Below are 12,919 nucleotides of genomic sequence, written 5' to 3'. Positions count from 1 at the left end.
GAATCCTGTAGCGGCGCTTAGTGGCGCACGCAGGTATCGAACCTGCCGTTCGGAAGCCGCGGTCACGTAACTTGGCAGGGGCTGCTTGTTTTCGCGCGGTTTTGCTTTCGCGCGGTTAGTTCAGCGCTGACCACCGACGTGGCCAGACGTGTCTCGAGAACCTGTGTACTGAAAACCAAACTTTTGAATAAAGATCAGTTTAAAACTACAGTTGTCGTTCTTGAGACCGCCAAAATCCTATCATTGTCCTTCCTCAGAGAAGTGTGAGAGCAAAAATAGACAGGATGCATTTGGGGGTTGCATGTCTTCAAAGGGGAGTTGGTGGGCACGTGGGAGAAAATTAGTCAGAAGCTGAAGGATTACCTGATAGAAGTATATAAAATTATGAGACGCATAGATAAAGTAGAAAGTGAGAACATTTTACCCAGAATAAAGTTGTCAAGGACTGGAAAGTATATGCTTTAAAGGAGATGTGCGGGACAAGTACTGTACACAGACAATGCTGGGTGCCCACAACGTGCCGCTTGGGATGGCTGTGGAGGCAGATACAATTGTGGCATTTAAAAGGCTTTAAGACAGGCGCATGGAGACCTAGGGAATGGAGTGATATGAATCATGTGCAGGCAGAGAGAATTTGATTTATTTGCCATTATATTCAGCATGGGTATTGTGGACCGAAGTGCCTTTTCCTGTGTTGTATTGTTCAATGTGTAAATTTCAAGGTTACAGGGAAATAATAATTAGAATGGGACTAATGAGATTAAAAAGTAAATCCAGTTAATTGTGTGGAGAACAAACCACACATAAGTGAAAAAAGAAAATCTCTTAAAGGCACTGAAGTGTATAGTCTCATCATAAGAGCGGATACAGAGAGGTTGAAGAACCAGGAAACAGAGGTAATTGCAGGAAATGTTGTTGCGGTCACTTGCTGCCAGCACATCTGATGGTGCCGCATTCCAGATGCCAGTCACATGCTACTTAATAATGTTTTCTCCAGGTCACTCTTCTACATGTGACTGTCACGGTCTTAAAATTAGGAGGAAGGTCGCTTGGGTTTGAAGAGAGAAGAAATGTATTCACACAGTTGACGATGAATCATTGGACTATTCTACATGAGAGAGCTGTGGAAGTTTAGTCTTTGATGGCATTCAGAATAGAGGCTAATAGAATTCTGCATGTGAGAAGAATTCAGGATTATAGGAATAAGACAGGAAAAATATGTTATGTCGATGTTGAATAGCACAACAATCAGTGACTGCTTCCACCACTCCTCTTAGGTGTATTCCAGAGAATTATTACTGTGGGTAAAGCAGTTTATAAGACCATAAGATATAGAAGTAGTATTAGGCCATTCAGTCCATCGAGTCTACTCCGCCATTCAATCATAGTTGATCTGTTTTTCACCCTCAACCCCATTCTCCTGCTTTCTCCCTGTAATCTTTGATGTCTTGATTAATAAAATACTAGTAATCAAGAACCTATCAATCTCCGCTTTAAAAATACCCAATGATTTGGCCTCCACTGCAGTCTGTGGCAATGAATTCCACAGGTCCACTGCCCTCTGGTAAAATAAATTCCTCCTCATTTCCATTCTAGATGTGACATCCTTTCATTCCTATGGATGTGCCCTCTGGTTCTTGACTCTCCCACGAGTGGAAACATCCTCTCCACATCCACTCTGTCTAGGCTTTTCATTATCCGGTAGGTTTCAATGAGATCTCCCCTGATCCTTCTAAACTCCAGCGAGTACAGGCCTAGAGCCTTCAAATGGTCCTCATGAGTTAACCCAATCATCCCCAGGATCATTCGTGTAAACTTCCCCTGGACCTTCTCCAAAATCAGCACATCCCTTCTCAGATATAGGGTGTAAAACGGCTCTCAATATTCTATATGTAGTTTCACCAGCGTCTTCTAATGCTTCAGATTTACATCCTTGCTTTTATATTCTAGCCCCCTCAAAATGAATGCTAGCATTGCATTTGCCTTCCTTACTGCTGACTAGACCTGCAAATTAACCTTTTGGAAGTCCTGCACTGGCATTCCCAAGTCCCTTTACACTTCCGATTTCTGAATCTTTTAAAAAGTGGACTATGCCTTTATTGCCTTCCCCCCACTATTACAATCAGTCTGAAAAAGAGTTCAGACCCGAAATGTCACCTCTCTACGTCTCCATGGATGTCGACTGACACACTAAGTTAAGGGGCCCTTCCACTGCGGCGACCTAATCTGCGAGTTTAGAAGAGTTTGCCCTCGACTGAAACTCGCAGCATAGTCGACACATGGTCCTAGGAGGTCCTATGAGGTCATTGGAACTCTCCTTCATGCTCGAGGGAAGTTCCCGCCTCAGCGAAATTCAATTATATTATTTTCTTTTTTTTTTGTGAAAATCCTTCATGAGGAGCTTCCTGACAAACCAAACACACCAGACATGGACAGATCAAAATGTATTGGTTAATTGCATTTTGTTTTATTCCTGGCAATTATCGCAAATCCATTTCATGAACTCATCTTTCAGAAGAATCCTTGCCAACTTAGTTTCTCCTACGTGTATGATAAATGAAATTCCTTTATGATTAGTAGACAAGCTCTTTGATTCTTTGATTAATTAATCCTTTGATTAATTCTCGTGGCTTGTGTACTTTATGGGGGCCTTTAAATCACCCCCAACAATGTTTCTGACCCCTTTTTCAAAACAGACACTCCTCCCTGATCTCTCTCTCCTTATCCTTTATTATAAGGGCTACCAAATCTCCATTTCTTTTTTAGTTCAAAACTGTGGATAACTTGTAACCAAGGCCACCAAATCCCCCCCCCCCCATCAGTCCTCTACCTTCTTATGACCTTTTCATTTCCAATTGCCGGCGGGACATCAACCGCCTCAAATTTTCCACTCCCCTTACTCACTGTAGTCTCTCCCCCCCTGAACGTACAGCCCTCTGCAGCAACCCTGCTGACAATGGAGGTTCTATGGTGGTCTGGCGTGCTAACCTATACCAGGCAAGGCCAGGCGACAACTCTCAGCCACCTCCTCCTAATTATCCTTGGACCATGACCCCACAGATGAGCACCAGGCCTTAATCTCAAGCACCATTATTGACTTCATCACTTCCGGGTCTCTGCCCTCCAAAGCCTTCAACCTTATCGTTCCCCAGCCCCGCATGACCCGATTTTATCTTCTCCCCAAAATCCACAAACAGAACTGTCCTGGCAGACCCATTATTTCTGCTTGTTCATGCCCCACCAAAATGATTTCAACATATCTCAACTCCATCCTATCCCCCCGGTCCAATTCCTCCCTACCTATGTCCAAGACACCTCACACGCTATTCGGCTCCTCAATAACTTCTGTTTCCAGGCCCCCATTCCTTCATCTTTACTATGGATGTCCAGTCACTCTACACCTCCATCACTACACTCTACACCAGGAGGGTCTTAAAGCCCTCTGATTCTTCCTCGACCACAGAACCAGCCAATTTCCATCCACCAATACACTCCTCCGGCTAGCAGAGCTGGCCCTTACCCTGAACAATTTCTCCTGCGACTCCTCCCACTTCATCCAGATCCAAGGCGTAGCTATGGGCACTCGCATGGGCCCTAGTTATGCCTGTCTCTTTGTAGGGTACGTCGAACAATCCCTGTTCCAGGCGTACACTGGCCCTAACCCGGATCTCTACCTCCTCTACATTGACGACTGCATTCGTGCTACCTCCTGCACCGATGCAGAACTCCCTGACCATCAATTTCATCGCTAATTTCCATCCTGCACTCAAATTCACTTGGACCATCTCCGACATCTCCCTACCGTTTCTAGATCTCACTGTCTCCATCACAGGAAACAGACCATTGTCCGACATCCACGATAAACCTACTGACTTATATAGCTATCTTGACTACATTTCTTCCCACCCTGCTTCCTGTAAAGACTCTATCCCCTACTACCAATTCCTCGGTCTATGCCGCATCTGCACCCAGGATGAGGTGTTCCATACTAGGTTATCGGAGATGTCCTCATTCTTTTAGGAACGGGGGTTCCCCTCTTCGACTATAGATGAGGCTCTCCTCGGTATACTGCAGCTCTGCTCTTGCTCCCCCTCCCCCCCATTCGTAACAAGGACAGAGTCCCCCTTGTCCTCACCTTCCACCCCATTAGCCGTCATATACAGCATATATTCCTCCAACATTTTCGCCACCTCCAACGGGATCCAACTGGCCACATCTTCCCATCTCCACCCCTTTCTGCTTTCCGCAGAGACCGTTCGCTTCATAACTCCCTGGTTAACTCGTCCTTTCCCACCCAAACCATCCCTTCACCAGGTACTTTCTCCTGCAACCGCAGGAGATGCTCCACCTGTTCCTTTACCTCCCCCCCTCGACTCCATCCAAGGACCTAAACAGTTTTTCCAGGTGAGGCAGAGGTTGTTTGCACCTCCTCCAACGTCATTTGTCTATTGTCGTCTTCTGTATCCGCTGTTGCAGGTGTCAACTTCTCTACATCGGCGAAACCAAGCGCAGGCTCGGTGATCATTTTGCTGAACACCTACGCTCAGTCTGTCTTAACCTATCTGATCTCCCGGTGGCCCAGCACTTCAACTCCCCCTCAAATTCCCAATCTGACCTTTCTGTCCTGGGCCTCCTCCATTGTCAGATGCCCAGTGCAAATTGCAGGAACAGCACCTCATATTTTGCTTGGGTAGTTTACACTCCAGCGGTATGAACATTGACTTCTCTACTTCAGATAATCCTTGCTTTCTCTCTCCTTCCCTTTCTCCTTCCCAGATCTCCCACCAGTCTTACTGCAGAGCTGCCAGCTCTCACGCATTGAGCGTGAGATTCACGCATTTCGCCCAATTCTCACGCTCTCACGCTGATCAATGAGAAATTCAAAACTATCAACTGCATGGGCCACGAGTGTTGGAGAGCCGGAGCGGAAGAAGGATGGAAGCAGAAGGAGCGGCGGGGGCAGATGCGGACGGGGAGCCAGGCTGGCGAGTCGCTCGCTGCAGCTGCTGCCATGGAGCGGCCTCAGTGCAAGAGCCCCGGGCCGACGGAGGCGTCGGAAATGTTGCGCCGCTGCCGTGAGAGTCTCTGTGCCGAATTTGCCCTGGTGACCGGCATGGACCAGGCTGCGGCTCGGTGCATCCTGGAGGACAACCAGTGGCTGTTGGAAGTAGGTACCAAGCACTGGGTAGAAGCGGTGGAAGATAGTGGCCTTCAAATGGGGGTGGTTGGAGAAAGCATCCTGCTTGCCTGCTAGATTTTCACTTACTGTAACTGCAGGAAAATTGTGCCCGATGTTGGGGGTTCAGAACCAGGGGTCACACATTAAGAATTAGGGGTAGGCCAGTTCGGACTGAGATGAGGACAAACTTTCTTCAACCAGAAATATGTGAATCTGTGGAATTCTCTGGCACAGAAGGCAGTGGAGGCCAATTCACTGGATGTTTTCAAGAGAGTTACATTTAGCTCTCGGGGCTAGCGAAATCAAGGGATATGGGGAAAAAAACAGGAAAGAGGTACTCATCTTAGATGAACAGCCATGATCATATTGAATGGCAGTGCTGGCTCGAAGGGCCGATTGGCCTATTCCTGCACCTATTTTCTATGTTTCTATGCTTGAGTATATGGCAATAAAACTTGACCATTTGATTTTGAAGCATTCATGCATGGTGGAGGTATAATGTAGTCAACCTGTCAAAATAAGTTGGGGGTGGTTAGAAATAGTCAGTGAGGTAAACAAACATAATAGTTGAGTGGCAAATGACAATAGTGCAACCTTCCCAATATTTAACTGAGGAAATAATGGGTTATCGCGGCTGTATGTTGTGACAGACAGCCTGACACCTTGCATGTCATTTTAATATTACACTTATTCCACCCCCCTGGATATTCCGGATTAATAAATTAAGGTTTTGTCAACTAATCACAAATCAGGCTAATTACATATCAATAACATTAGCCAACTCCGAAACACGAAGCGCTGAGAATTGGGATCCAGACATCACGGACAACTGACCTCAGTTCCCCGCTCACATCTGGCAGTGCTCTCCATCTGAACCAGGGGCCGCGGAGCGTTTTTGAAAGTGAGGGGGCTGAGCGATCACTGATCACTGGCCTTGGGGGTACCCGGCGAGGGACACCCCCCCTCCCACATCCCCCCCCCCCCCCCCCCCCCCCCCCCCCCCCCCATCATGCTCGCTACGCTCCCTCGGGCTTGGTCTCTCACAATTTCTCACTCCCAACTCTCACCCAATGTTGGCAGCCCTGTTACTGTCTCCGCCTAAATTCTATCTTTGTCCCACCCCCTCCCCTGACATCAATCTGAAGAAGGGTCTCAATCCGAAACATCGCCCATTCCTTCTCTCCATAGATGCTGCACCCGCTGAGTTACCTCAGCATTTTGTGTCTACCTTGGACTATCTCTTGCTGTTTTATTAATTAGACTCAAATGAAATACAATCACCTTGTATAATTTATTAAAGTGTTATTTCATCAAGCATTATTTTGTGATTTCTAATTTTCCTCTTATGTCCACCCCATTACCCTTTATTCAGCTATCTTCAGGTCTGCCACAGGTGCTTTTGTATATTTGGTTGGGGGTTGAAAGCAATGCTTAGATCAGCTGCAATGCCCCCTACAGTTCTACTGCAATTTAGCAATCCACCGAAAAGGTTCCAGCTGGAGCAACTGGTGTATACATACCACAACAGCAGAGTTGCAAATGACTCCTACCATCCAGGAACAAGACTGGAAATTTTATTCTTTAAAGAAAAATAAAATTCACATATTTAAGTGGAGCTGTTGGAAAATGACACCCTGATATATAAGCACAATGTGATTTGTCATTACAATGTATCCCGTCGACAACCTTTCAGTTTCTCTCTGAATCTTGTAATGTGAAAAGTCTTGAACTTTTAAACAGTGGTTTTGTCAAGAACTTGAGACTGTGGTCGGGACTTGCTTACTGACCGGTGAGAGTAATCCAGGAGTCAAATAGCACAATGTCTGTGTCAATTAAGTAGCTACTCATTTCTGAGTAGCCCGGGCTGAGAAACAGCAGGTCATGAAAATAGTGGTGCACGGTTGCTGGCTGACTTCTTGTTAACGTAGCATTGACCCAGTGCGTGAAGTTTCTTTGTAACCAAGAGTTGGTTTTAGTAGGCACTCTTTGCCTTCGGACCCAAGAATCAATCAAACTTCAAAAGGAAATGTTGCAACACACTCCCCAGCCTGGTGTAGGTTGGCAGTCGCTTTCTGATAGCCGTTCCCATATGGTCTAGCGGTTAGGATTCCTGGTTTTCACCCAGGCGGCCCGGGTTCGACTCCCGGTATGGGAATTACAGTTTTGTGACCTTAATTGCAATTCTTTTAAAACTAAAATATATGATACTCCCAAGCCAGCCAGGCGTCACGGCGATGGGCGTGGGAGCTCTCAAAGAGTTTCGCGGGCCGAGCCACGGCTAAAGACGGGCAAACAAGTAAGCAGGGTGTTATCCGGGAGGCTGCTCGCAAGTCTGGGCCGAGCTGCACTATTTGGAGGCTGGGCTGGCGGGACGGGGCATAGGTTGAGTTTGTCTTGTAACGTGTCTAATTGTTCATCTACTCTACATGGTATTCACAAAATTGCTGGAGAACCGCAGCGGGTGCAGCAGCATCTATGGAGCGAAGAAAATAGGCGACGTTTCGGGCCGAAACCCTTCTCCAGACAGATCTGAAGAAGGGTTTCGGCCCGAAACGTCGCCTATTTTCTTCGCTCCATAGATGCTGCTGCGCCCGCTGAGTTTCTCCAGCAATTTTGTGTACCTTCGATCTATCAGCATCTGCAGTTCCTTCTTGAACACTTAATCTACTCTACATGTTGTGTGACTGTGACAGAGACCGGGGGGCGCGGCCACTGTGACAGCTTCCCGCAACTCTGATCTCTGCAATTTCCCCGTGGCATGTAATGTCGAAAAGTCGGCATCACTTCTGGGAAAATAGGAGCGGTAGCAATCCAAGGGAGCGTCTCCAAAGTACCCTTCTCTACCCAGTGTCCTTTACAGTGAGCTTCACTAATTGTTACAAATATGTTTATGTCAGTTCCTACTAAATCAACTAGGCCGACACGATGAGTTAATCGTGGCTATATTTGGGTGTGCCCTTTGGTGCATGTAGTTTAAATGTGTTTTGTCAATGTGTTATCAATCCAGACGCAAGTGACTGCAAATATGAAGAAGGGTCCCGACCCGAAACGTCACCTATCCATGTTCTCTTGAGATGTCGCCTTGCCTGATGAGTTACTCCAGCAAGTTGTGTATTTTCAATGTTCATGGGTCCCGGCCCTTCGTGGTCTAAAACCTTGCATGCCGCCTCTGTGCTGGTAGTAGTGGCAAACTAACGGGTTTGCAATCCACCTAGTTTACCTGAACTATCTTCCCCGACTCTATGCCTCAGCCGGGACCCTCTCTTCCACTGTACCTCTTCGCAACTCCACTCCACTCCAAGGCAAACAGGGATTTTGTATGTTGCTCAATCTTCGAAAACCGTTTTTCCTTTTTAAAGAATATAAGTTTATATCTGCGACTCCTTACGCCAAGTCTTGTTGGTTTCTCTAGGCTTTGAGCAGCAAAACAATATTGGGACCGAGAGCTGGAAACGCTGCCTCATTTCCATCCCGTGTGAAGCTTGGAGACGATCCCTTATCGTGGCATTGGCCGATATTATGGAAAAATGTGATTCACCCTGCGCCAATGGAAAGGGTGAACGTCTAGCTGGGAAACCCCCAAACATTCAGGAGTTCAGGTGGAGCATGCGATCGTGTGTGGAGTCAGGCAAATGGTGAGAGGACTGCTCTTCATTCATCAGCAAAGGGTTGTTCTCAGGTAAGTTGACGGAGCTTTTTCATTCGGTGACCGGGTACAAATTGTGAATGAGTTTCTCAACTCTTGTAGCCCAGAGAGAAGCTGTAAGGCTAAAGGGTTCATTTCGTATGGAGCAAAGTGCGGTAACTGATATACTTATGTTCAATCTATCGAGTTTCGCGTGACTTTACCCAGGATTTGCGTTGGCGTATAGTTTATACGTTCTTAAAAAACACTCAATTACTGCAATGATTAAGGTCCTGGAAGATGGCTCGCATTGATTTGGAAGTGTGTCATTTTAAAGGCGGGTGGTATAATGCATGCAGAGTATAGATAGCGAGTGTAAAGGTGCCTTTAAAGCAGGATTTTAATCACAATCTTCAGAGTTGTCCGATCATTGGATATTTCCCTATTGTGGCGATCCCAAATGCCAACCATCCATCCATGTCAAGACAAGTGATTAAAGACGACCCCATGTGGTCACTACCAAAGATCATAGAGCTCACTACATCAGCCCTAATTGTTGTACTTTCATTTCCACGTGCGTTCACCTTCGTGTAATGCTCTGAGGTTTCATTGCGAAAGGCAGCTGTCCAAGTTGAGAAGGATGCACTCATTGACCACTCCAGCTCACTGGGAAACTTCAAACATATATCACTGAATCACAGCTTTTGTTGTTTTCTTAAACATAAAATTGAAATATTATTGATAATCTAGTAGAGGTGAAGTGGAAGAAGAACTTCTTTAAAAAAGAGACGAAGAAAGAAGGAGGGGGAGGGAGGTGACTGTAGAAGTTACTTAAAATTGGAGAATTCAACATTCATTCCGCTGGGTTGTAACCTATCCAAGCGGAATATGAGATGCTGTTCCTCCAGTCCACATGTGGCCTCACTCCGGCAATGGAGATGGCCCACGACAGAATGGTCAGTATTGGAAGGGGAGTTTATGTGGTTAGCAATCGGAAGATCCTGAAGGCTTCACAGACCGAGGGTAAGTGTTCAGAGAAACAGTCGCTGAGTCTATCTTTGTTCTTGCCAATGTACAGGAGCCCACATTGGGAATACCAGATGCAGTAGATGAGGTTTGAGGAGGTGCATTTGAACATCTGTCTCACCTGGAAAGAATGTCAAGGTCCCTGAATGGAGTCGAGGGAGGAGGTATAGGGACAGGTGTTACATTTTCAGATTGATGGAGTTGAGGAGAGAAATCTGGTAAAAATAAGTGACATGAAAGGGTGGGGCAAGAACTGGCAAATGAAAGATGGAGTCAGGTTATGAATGGCGATTAGTAGTTGGGTGGAGATGGTTACCTTGACTGGAGGTGAAGTGGAGACAAAAGGATGCAGATGTGGAATTTGTTAAGGTAGGAAGATGAGGAGTGAAATGTAGAAATGTAGGAGGGATAGTGGGTGGAAGGGTACAGTAGGTGGGTAAGGGTGGAATATGGGAAATAGGGGAGTTGGAGTAGTGAAAGAGGGTGAGGACAGAATTTCATTGTTCTGCCTTCTGCTGCTAAGAGCTTCCAAAAACCCCTCCTGTGAACCTATCTCTTTTTCCCGGTGACTGACACATTCATGTATTGTCTTTCTGCTGACTGGTTAGCACGCAACAAAAGCTTTTCACGGTACCTCGGTATACGTGACAATAAACTAAACTGAACAAGAGACTGCAGATGCTGAAACCTTGAGCTAAAAACAAAGTGCTGGAGGAACTCAGCAAGCCAGCCATCATCTATGGAGGGAAATAGACAGATGATGTTTTGAGTAGGGACCATTCTTTGGAGTGAAGGGGCCTGATTCAAAACATTGTCCAGTCCGAAAGAAGGCCCTGATCTAAAATGTCTGCCCATTTCCCTACATTGTTGCTGCCTGAGTTACTGAGTTTCTTCCTCCAGCAGTTTGTATTTGCTTTTTCACCTGATATTTGATCATGTGTTCAGAATGTTTTTGCTAATTCTTCTGTAAAATGTTAAGGTTTAGTACCTTTTATAGGTGTAACATAACTGCTATTTGTTGTTCAGCAATGATCGATCGGAGAGGTGTTTCACAGGAAAGCATTGTATAGAGGTTGATACTTGAGTATGGGAAATGGTTGTTAAGGTGGTTGGAAGCTTGATTAAAGATGAGCCATGAATGCAGAGTAATATGAATGAAGGCAACACTGGTGCTTGCTATCCAGCCCAGTTGATTGTCTCCCCTGACCCCTGATCCCCATCCTCATTCACTGCTCCAATCCCCACTGTCTTGGCTGAGCACAGGCCCCAGACTCCAGTTCTGGTTCTTTAAATACATACATTTGAAGGTGTTCAAATCTTGCTCATAAAGCAAACTCACTCAACTTTCCTTTTGCTTGTCATTTCATGAGCATTTGCATCATCTCATGTTTCCAAGTACTTTATTGATGTTATAATTGTGATTGAAATGTAAGTAACTGGTCCAGCCAGTTTCCCCCACTGCAAAGTACCACGTGATACAAATGAGATAAGTGATTTTCAATCTGTTATTGCTGAGAAGAATGATGGTGCAAGGACACCAAAAGTGCTTTTCACTCTTTTGATCAGCATATGAAATATCTAATGTTCATAATGAGACAGATTAGTTTAATTCTGACCTCAGTTTAATCTCTTGTTTATGAGAAAGTTAGACTCAGCACTCCTGTGGGCTGGAAAATAATTTCAACCAGGTTGGGAATCTTTGCTTCACTCCATGCATCATAACATTGACAACTGTGTCAGTATGAATGATACAAAAGGCAAAATCTAATCCAGATCCTGACACCTGGGATGAATAGAAGGAGCAAAAAAAAAAAAAGAACTACCAAACAGGAGCACAAGATATCAAATAGCCACTGCATGCATGAAACACACACTTTGGCTTAACTTGTCCATGTTAACCAAGTGTCCATCTAATCCAGTCTTATTTGCCCGTGCTTGGTCCATATCCCTTTGAATCTTCCCTATCCATAAACCTGTTTAAATGCCTTAAAATACTTTAAATCAAACCATCTATAGACACAGGATCAGTTCCTGTGGATTGGAGCGTAGCTAATGATATCCCACATTTTAAGAAAGGCGGGAGAGAGAAAACAGGGAATTATAGAGCAGTTAGCCTGACATCAGTGGTGGGATAGATGCTGGAATCAATTATGAAAGATGAAATAGCGGCACATTTGGATAGCAGTAACAGGATCGGTCCAAGTCAGCATGGATTTACGAAGGGAAATCATGCTTGACTAATCTTCTGGAATTATTTGAGGAAAAAGGACAAGGGAGAGCCAGTGGATGTAGTGTTCTTGGACTTTCAGAAAGTATTTGATAAGGTCCCACATAGGAGATTAGTGGGCAAAATTAGAGCACATGGTATTGGGGGTAGAGTACTGACATGGATAGAGAATTGGTTGGCAGACAGGAAATAAAGAGTAGGGATTAACGGGTCCCTTTCAGAATGGCAGGCAGTGACTAATGGGGTACCGCAAAGCTCGGTGCTGGGACCGCAGCTATTTACAATATACATCAATGATTTGAATGAAGGGATTTGCAGATGACACAAAGCTGGGTGGCAGTGTGAACTGTGAGGAGGATGCTATGAGAATGCAGGGTGATTTGGATAGGTTGGGGGAGTCGGCAGATGCATGGCAGATTAAGTTTAATGCGGATAAATGTGAGGTTATCCACTTTGGTAGCAGGAACAGGAAGGTAGGTTACTATCTAAATGGCGGCAAGTTGGGAAAAGGGGAGGTACAACGGGATCTGGGGGTTCTTGTACACCAGTCTATGAAAGTAAGCATGCAGGAATAGCAGGCTGTGAAGAAAGCGAATGGCATGTTGGCCTGTATAACAAGAGGAGTCGAAAATAGGAGCAAATAGATCCTTCTGCAGTTGTACAGAGCCCTAGTGAGACCACACCTGGAGTGCTGCGTGCAGTTTTGGTCCCCTAATTTGAGGAAGGACATTCTTGCTATTCAGGTAGTGCAGCGTAGGTTTACAAGGTTAATTTCTGGTATGGCGGGATTGTCATATGCTGAGAGAATGGAGCAGCTGGGCTTGTACACTCTGGAGTTTAGAAGGATGAGAGGGTATCTCAT

At 45.5% G+C, this 12,919-nt stretch overlaps 1 protein-coding gene and 1 non-coding gene across 3 annotated transcripts in view; both read left to right on the top strand.

Annotated features, from left to right (window-relative positions):
- Positions 1-7,262: 7,262 nt before the first annotated feature.
- trnae-uuc (transfer RNA glutamic acid (anticodon UUC)) lies at positions 7,263-7,334 on the top strand. The gene has a single exon. It is a non-coding gene; the product is annotated as a tRNA-Glu (tRNA).
- A 1,257-nt stretch (positions 7,335-8,591) lies between these two features.
- Positions 8,592-12,919, top strand: part of elf1 (E74-like ETS transcription factor 1) — a 264,463-nt gene continuing 260,135 nt past the window's right edge. For both annotated transcript variants that reach the window (XM_055643909.1, XM_055643904.1), the window contains exon 1: positions 8,592-8,858. The gene's annotated coding sequence lies outside the window, so the exon portion shown is untranslated. The remainder of the gene's footprint in view (positions 8,859-12,919) is intronic.

This window comes from Leucoraja erinacea, chromosome 12, assembly GCF_028641065.1.
Source record: "Leucoraja erinacea ecotype New England chromosome 12, Leri_hhj_1, whole genome shotgun sequence".
In the NCBI taxonomy this organism is placed as follows: Eukaryota; Metazoa; Chordata; class Chondrichthyes; order Rajiformes; family Rajidae; genus Leucoraja; species Leucoraja erinaceus.
The sequence above is the reverse complement of the archived record's forward strand: the minus strand, read 5'-3'. Positions and strand labels throughout refer to the sequence as shown.